This window comes from Silene latifolia, chromosome 4, assembly GCF_048544455.1.
Source record: "Silene latifolia isolate original U9 population chromosome 4, ASM4854445v1, whole genome shotgun sequence".
NCBI lineage: Eukaryota > Viridiplantae > Streptophyta > Magnoliopsida > Caryophyllales > Caryophyllaceae > Silene > Silene latifolia.
The window spans coordinates 72,792,124-72,800,489 of NC_133529.1; the positions used below are offsets into that span (position 1 = coordinate 72,792,124).

Consider the following 8,366-nt stretch of genomic DNA (forward strand, 5'->3'; position numbering starts at 1 on the left):
ACTATCACCATCACTTCCCTCATGAGAAGTGGTCACATTGCCACTTTCCTTGGCACTTTCTTCTTTGCTTTCTTCACCATCATCTTCCTCATCATTATCTTCACCATCTCTTTCTTCATCTCCACTTGCTTCTTCCTCAATGTTGTCATCAATCTCCTCATCATTTCCAACAACCTCATTGTCTTCCACCACGTCCCTAGATGCACCCGGAAACAAGGCTTCTTTATCCGCCCAACTAGGCAAAGGACAAGATGGATCAAGGAGTCCTTGCCTAGCTAGATGTAGGAGGGGAGGATATTGAGCCGAATATGCATTGTTCCGATCTTCATAAGCTTGCTTGTGCATGGCTTGCATAAGAAGAGTTACATAGTCTTTCCCAATTTCAACTCCTTGCGGTTTGAACTCTTCATAATCATAGGGGTAAGGTGGTATAACAATGGAAGAGGAGGGGGTTTCATGATCACCCTTTTGTTGTTGAATGATGTACTCGGCTTCTTCGGATAGGGGAAGTAAATAGTTGGTCCGGTGGACACTAAGACGGCAAATCTTTGCGGGTAAAGTGAATGATCGAGCCTCACTTGTAAGCCACCCATACTTGGTATCAAGGGAATTGTGAGCAACCCACTTAAACTTGTTAATCAAGGTGGACATATCAATAAGATGGCCACCATCCTTAGCCTTGTACTTGCTATCCTTATTGAAATTAGGATCAAAGTGCTTGGCTAGGACCGTGACAAGGCCGCCATTAACAATTACGGTTTGACCCTTCTTCCCACTATCTACATGGAGCCATCTATCAACCAATAGCCTCAAAGAATTGTAAGGCTTGGTGTGAATTCTTCCAATATTCAAAGTTGATTCAAGGAGAATAAAATCGAGTCCCGTGAAATGATTGGTGTCTTTCCTAGCAATTATGGTATTTCCCACAACTTTGTGCCATATTCTTATGCCCGGATGATGGACCAAAAGAGCACGACAAGCTTTAAAATCCTCAAATTTCTTCCCGGAGATTGCCTCCCAAAGAGGCTCGGGATCATACTTCCCATATTGCTTATAAAATTTATGTTCATCGCTAAGACCCAAAATTGCACCCAATTAGGAAAGGTAATGCGTCTACTAGTGTTAGCTAGACGAAACTCAATATTTTCCCTATTCTCAACTTTTGTCACTTTTAAAGAACTTAAGAATTCCAAGACAAGGGAGGGGTATGTTACTTCCTTCATTTCAAACAATTTCTTTAAACCCATGGCATTGAAAAAGACTCTTGTTTGTTCAAGAACACCCAACTTCTCTAAAGCATCTTGGCATATGAATTTGGTGGATTGAATTTGTTTCATAGCAAACTTGACAAATGTATTTCTATGGGAATCGGAAATGAATGTTACCTCCGGATAATGCAAGAGTTGATTAATTACCGGAGTAGAGGGTGATGCTTCCATAGGAATTTGTTGAGGTTGTTGCACTTCCAAGCTTGGTGTTGATACCACCATTGCCAAAGCCTTCTTCATTTGTAGAGCTTTTTGCCTTTGAGAAAGAGTTGTAGTCTTTGGTGCCTTTGTTGCCTTTGCTTTTGCTTTTGTTGCTCCCTTTGTTCTTGCCATTTGATGAGCTAACCAAGAAAAAGATCAAAAATCTTCAATTTGTAGAATGCCCAAATCGATTTTGAAGGTGAAAGGCTTTGCCTTTATGAGAACAAAAATCAAATCAAAGGTGAAGATTTTGTGCTTGGTTTTGATTGTTAATGAAGATGGAGTGATTGATTTGTTATTTGAAAGATGGTTTGATTTGATTTTGGTGAGTTTTGTTGAGGGTTTTTGTTTTTGAGATGGAGAGGATGAGGGTTTTGATGTTATGGGTAGTGTTTATGAGTGAATGAATGAATGAATGAAGGTGGGATGGGTATTTAAAGAACTCGACAATTTTAGGATTAGGGGCAATCCGTGCGGATTAGGCACAATCCGCTCGGATTCTTGACTTCAAATTTTCAAAAATCCCGCCTAGAGACGGGCGGATTTCGGGGAATCCGCTCGGATTCTTCCGAGAAGAGACGGGCGGATTTCGTGCGTGACGGACGGATTCTTGTCCAGAGATTTTTCTTTGTTTTTCTTGACTTCAAGACGGGCGGATTGTTCAAAAGACGGACGGATTTACGTGAGACGGGCGTCTTTCCAGAATCCGCTCGGATTCTTTGTGATCAAGAATTTGCAGTTTTCAGCTCAGCCCAAGACGGCGTCTTCTCTCAGAGACGCTCGGATCCTCCGCAGACGGGCGGATTCTCGTGAATCCGCTCGGATTGGTCCTTGTGTACACGGATTGATTCCATCCGTGCACAAACGCATTCCCTTATCATTCTTTCTTTCTTTCTTTCAAATCTTGTGTTCTTCATTGTGGGGGCACTACTAAGGCATGAATAGCCTAGGCAATTGCCATCCCCACACTAAGGTAAAGCACTACACATCAATTAAAATCATTAGTCCCTCCCTCACTTCTCTCTTTTCATGACAATTATTTTGATCAAAGTAAAAATAAATCCAAAAATGACAAAAATGCAATACAAAAATTAAATGTAAGTTAGGGAGTTTGAAATATTTACAAGTGGTGGTTTAGGGAGGACTCCACCAAACTCTCATTCTTGATGAGATGTCAAGGAGGCATGTTCAAGGTGTTGTTGATGTTGCTCAACACCTTGAAGAAGTAATCAAAAGCTTGTTCATTGTTATGGTAGAGGTCCTCAATAGACCGTGGTTCTTGTTGTTGATCATGATCGATGGCATGCCCAATGTAGGGATTAAAGATCCCTTCAAATTCGTCGTCCCAAAGACCACAAACTTCATTGAGTTGATCATTGAAAATCTCTTGCTTGGATGGAGACAACTCTCCCAATTTCTTTTCTTGGCCAATGAGGCCATCATCTTCTTCCTTGGTTGATTTTGATGAGCTTTGCAAGCTCTCCTTGTCAAAATTCACTTGCTCTTTGAATGGAGCATCTTCAACTTTCTTCCTCCATTGGAGTTCCGATTTCTTCTTCTCATCTTTCCGGCTATAATGATCAATCATGAAACATGGCTCATGCAAACGAGGAGCTCTCATGGTCTTGTCAAGATTAAAAGTTATGCTTTCATCTCCCACTTCTAGAGTGAGCTCTCCATGTTTCACATCAATCACCGCACCCGCGGTGTGTAGGAAAGGTCTTCCTAAGATGATTGGAATGTTGGAATCTTCCTCCATATCAACTATGACAAAGTCCACCGGGATGAAAAACTTCCCAATTCGCACGGGGACATCTTCCCATATCCCTAGCGGTGTCTTCGTCGATCTATCGGCCATTTGAAGAGTGATATTGGTGCATTTAAGCTCTCCCATTCCCAACCTTTTACTTACCGAGTACGGCATGACACTCACACTAGCCCCTAGATCACATAAGGCTTTGTTGATCGTTGTGTCGCCAATGGTACACGGTATTGAGAAGCTTCCCGGATCCTTTAATTTTGGAGGTGAACTCCCTTGAAGTATGGCACTACTCACCTTAGTGAAGGCGATAGTCTCAAGTTTCCGGATTGACTTCTTCTTTGTGAGGATATCTTTCATGTACTTTGCATAGGCCGGAACGTGATTGATTAATTCCGTGAAAGGAATTGAGACTTCTAAGTTCTTCACAATTTCCATGAACTTTCCAAGTTGATCATCAAATTTAGGCTTGGCTTGACGACTTGGAAAAGGAAGTCTAATCACAATGGGCTCCTTTTCTTTGGCTTTGTCTTCATTTTTCTTTGAACTTTCTTCTTTTGATGATTCCCCTTCTTTGGGACCTTGCACCACAACTTCATTCTCACTAGCTCTCACAACTTCATCCTCAACTTGCTCCTTCGGTGCTTCATACCTTGTACCACTTCTCAAGTGAATGGCACTAACCGTTTCATGTCTAGGGGGATTACCTTGAGGTGGTAATTGCCCCTTTTGTCTTTGTGAGCTTGAAGATGCTAGTTGGGTCAATTGTGTTTCCAACATCTTGGTGTGAGCTAGAATGTTGTTGATGGTGGTGTCTTTTGCTTGGCTATCTTTTTGCATTTGGGTGAAAAATTCTTGTTGATTTTTTTGAATTTGGAGGACCGCTTTTTGGACATCAAAACTTTGGTCATTGTGGTGATTGTATGGGTTTTGATTTTGGTAACCTTGGTTTTGATTGAAAAAGGGTCTTTGATTTTGATTTCTCATGGGTGGTGGAGTGTATGTTGTTTGAGGGTTTTGGACATTTTGGCTTTTGTATGAGAGATTTGGATGGAACTTGGTGTTTTCATTGTAAAAATTTGAATAAGGGGTACCACTTTTGTAGGCTTGGAAAGCATTGACTTGCTCGGTTGTTCCCCTACATTCGCTTGAGTCATGACCCAAGGTTCCACAATTCTCACATATCCCGCTTGGGATTGATGAGGATGCCGTCATGGCATTGACATGATGCTTTGTTGATTTTGAGTTTTCCTCAAGTCTAGCCATAGCTTGTTCAAACTTCAAGTTGATTGTGTCAATGTGAGCACTAAGTTGAGCACCCAATTGAGTAACGGTGTCCACTTCATACTTTCCTCCTCTAGTAGCCTTGCGAGGCCTACTATATTGCGAATTATGGACCGCCATTTCCTCAATCTTGTTCCATGTTTGATTGTCATCAACTTCGGTGAACATTCCATTTGATCCCATATTGAGAATGTTCCTTGAATCTTCATATAAACCATTCCAAAATTGTTGCACTAAAAACCATTCGCTAAGTCCATGGTGAGGACATGAGCGACAAATACCTTTGAACCGCTCCCAAGCTTCATACAAAGATTCTTCATCCCTTTGCTTAAAACCCGTAATTTGAGCTCTTAGCATATTGGTCTTTTCCGGTGGGTAGAATTTTTTGTAGAAAGCTAGAGCTAGCTTCTTCCAAGAATCTATTCCAAGGGTGGCCTTATCAAGGCCCTTCAACCATTGCTTTGCGGTGCCGATTAACGAAAAAGGAAATAAGACCCATCTTATTTGGTCTTGAGTCACGCCCGTTTGAGAGATAGCTTCACAATAATCACAAAATGTTTCCATATGAGAATGAGGGTCCTCACTAGGCATTCCCCCGAATTGGCTCCTCTCAACTAGTTGGATGAAGGCGGACTTGGCAATAAAGTTTCCGGTAAGATGTTGTGGGGTAGGAGTACCATTTGGTAGATCCTCCTCGGTGGGTATAGAGTGTGATGAGAATTTAGGCATTTTAGGTGGATTTTGTGTGGTATTGTTTAATGGGTTTTCTTCTCCTTCTATTGCGAAAGGATTGACAAACTCACTAGTGGGTTGAACAACTTCACCAACACCTCCCAAATTCCTCCTAACAAGTCTCCTATTATTCGTCAAGGTTCTTTCGATTTCACGGTCAAAAGGTAACAAATCTCTTTGTAACCTTCTAGACATGCAAAATATCAAACAACTCAAAAACAATTAGAACAAACCTTGAGGAGTTTTACTTCCCCAAGGTGAAAAAGACACAACTAAAAACAATAAAAGAAATCTTAAATCAATTAAACACCGTCCCCGGCAACGGCGCCATTTTTGATCGGAGCCATTTGGTGTTCACAATTAAGCATATGTGGTCGTTGGTCAATGGTCGATACAAAACACAATTTATACTTCACAAACAACTCTACAATTAGTAAAGAGGCAAGTAAAGGTCGGATCCCAAGGGACGGGTATTGAAATGAAGATTCTATTGTAACTAGTGGTGTCTTAGGGGTGTCACAAATTGGGTTGATGTAGAAGGTTACTAAACTAAAATAGCAATGAAAATAAACTAACAAGGTAAATGAAATAAGGGATGTAAACAATTGATTAAAAGCACTAGGGTGTCATGGGTTCATAGGGGAATCATGGGATATGATCATACAAACATGTTCTCAAATTATAAGCAAGCAATTATTGTTGTGATGGATTGAGTTGGGTTATATCTTACAATCCTAGGAAAGTTTGGGTCCCGGAGCCGAATCTCTTGGATTGTACAACACCTACAAGTCGACTTAATCTTCCCTACTTAACACATGCATGGTCTAACAAGACCTGAGTTGGGTTATGTCTTACAAGTCAAGTTGAAAGGATAGAAGATGATAGTAAATGCAAGGATTCATAGGCTTAGCATTTCATCAAATATAACATGTGCATGTATTAAGATCAAAACAAGCAAGCAAATAAGATATGAAAGCATATTAATTTAAGCATGAATCATTCCCCATGTTGGTTTCCCCTAATCACCCATTAAACCCTAGCTAAGAGACTACTCACTCATTATCATATTGATCATGCTAGAAAGGTTGTCAATCATACTAACATAATGAAACATGATGAATAAATGAAAGTAATTAGCAATAATTAAAAAGGGATTAAGAGATTATACCTACTAATGATTCCAATAACAAAGCAAGAATAATAGAAGTACTTGAATCCTAGATTGAGAGGTTGTCAATCTCCCAAAATAACCCAAATAATCTTCAATTACCCAAAATAAAGTAAGAACAAGAGAGAGATTAAAGAACTAAAACTTGGATTAAAACTTGATTAATATTTGATTACAATATTGAAGAGAGATTTGATTGATATTAACTACTCTAATTATTGATAAGAAGAACATGCTCCTCTAATTAGACTAATGGGGTATTTATAGTGAAAATTAGGGAGGATGCATTAGTGTTAACTAAGGGCTAAACTAGTAATTACACTTTTTAAGTTGAGCAAGGAGCCTCCGGGATTATCCGAGAGAAGGGCTTCTCTTATCGATGCTTGAGGAATGAAAACGTGCTGTGCTGTGATCCGTGCGGATGGGAGTCGGGACGGCCGGATCTGGGCTGAGGGATCCGAGCGGATTCTTGGGCAAGACGCTCGGATCGGGCGAGGGGAATCCGAGCGGATTCCTTTGCGGGGACGCTCGGATTGGCGAGGACGGACGGATTCCCTACAATCCGTTCGGATTGTAGTTCAAAGCAGCCTTTCCTTCTTCTTTTTCTTCCCTTTTCTTCATGAATTCCTTGGGGATTTCCTTGGGGACTCAAGGATCCTTTTCTCAACAATGCTCTTCTACTATGCTATGTACAAAGGCCTTCTAGTCTTGTCTCTCCTTGATGCTTGGTCATTGAATATGATCAATTTAGCCTTGTTTTGCCATGAAAATGCAAGATTCTTACTCCTTTCCTACCAAGGGATCAAAATCTCAAAGAATATGCAAAACAAAGAACTAAAGATAAGAAATGACCCAAATAGGCACTAAAAAGCATAGAAACAATGGTAATTCGGGGGCTAAATATGCGCCAATTATGGTCGCATCAATTTGAGTAAGTTTTTCTTGTCTGAGAAGTTATCCCGAGTCAGTGTTTATGGGTTTGAGTAAGTTGTGATGTCTATCGGTGCGGTTGTGGTGCCTCGGGTGGTGATCCGGGCACGGTACTTCGTGTTGTAATGCGGATATTTTCGCACTGCGGTGCGGTTGTTGGTGACGGTGTTGTGATGCCGTCACCGGTTGTGGTGGAGTAGGCGGGATGATTATGATACAAGTTTTCGAAAGTGCATACCAGTTATACATAGATTATTATTTTGTTTGCTGTTGTTCTTTGTGAGTTTTGGTTGAACATATAGACTGTTGTTTTGTTTGTTGATGTTTCTTACCAGTTTCAACTTGGGTGTGAGGGTAGAGTATGATATGGGAGAAAGTTGTGTATGTTTTGTTGTTGTGATGGTATAGTGATTTTCTGTTGATAGGGCACAGTTGTAAGAGGTTGTACAGAATATTTGACCTTGTTGTAGATGAGACATCGGTGCACATAGTCATGGCAAGTGATTCGTAGAACATGTGTGGTAATGATCCAAAGTCGTAGGTGGTTTTAATCTTTCGTTGGGCAGTGAGGGAAGGGTGTTTGGATTTAGTGTCTTGTTAAGTCATGTATGAGTTTTGCAGTGATGAAAGAAAAGAACTTGATGATCTTGTGTGAGTGTACATAACACGTGTGGATCGTGAGTTATGCTTTTGGCGATAGAAGTTTTATATAGTCTATATAGAGAGGTATGTCATGTTGCGGTAATGTGGAAGAGTTGGAGTATTGGTTATACTAAGGGTTTTGCGGTATTAGTTAGATGGAGTGCAGAGTGAATTGAAGTATGAGAACTGTTTAAGTAAGAAAGCCTTGGAAATAGGAACGGTTATAGAAATGAGGTTATAGGCGGTTATCTTTGACATGTGGTGGTGATGAGGATGATGAGATGATTTAACTAAGGATTTAGTATTAGTGAGTTACGAGGACGTAAGATTTGTCTTAAGAGGAGTAGGTTGCGATAAAAGTGAGTTTCATGGTTGTGCATGT

The 8,366-nt window shown here is 40.5% G+C and overlaps 1 non-coding gene across 1 annotated transcript; it reads left to right on the plus strand.

The window, feature by feature from the left end:
• The first annotated feature begins 4,762 nt into the window (after positions 1–4,762).
• On the plus strand, positions 4,763–4,869 carry LOC141654241 (small nucleolar RNA R71). Its single transcript, XR_012547804.1, has one exon. It is a non-coding gene; the product is annotated as a small nucleolar RNA R71 (small nucleolar RNA).
• The last annotated feature ends 3,497 nt before the right edge of the window (positions 4,870–8,366 follow it).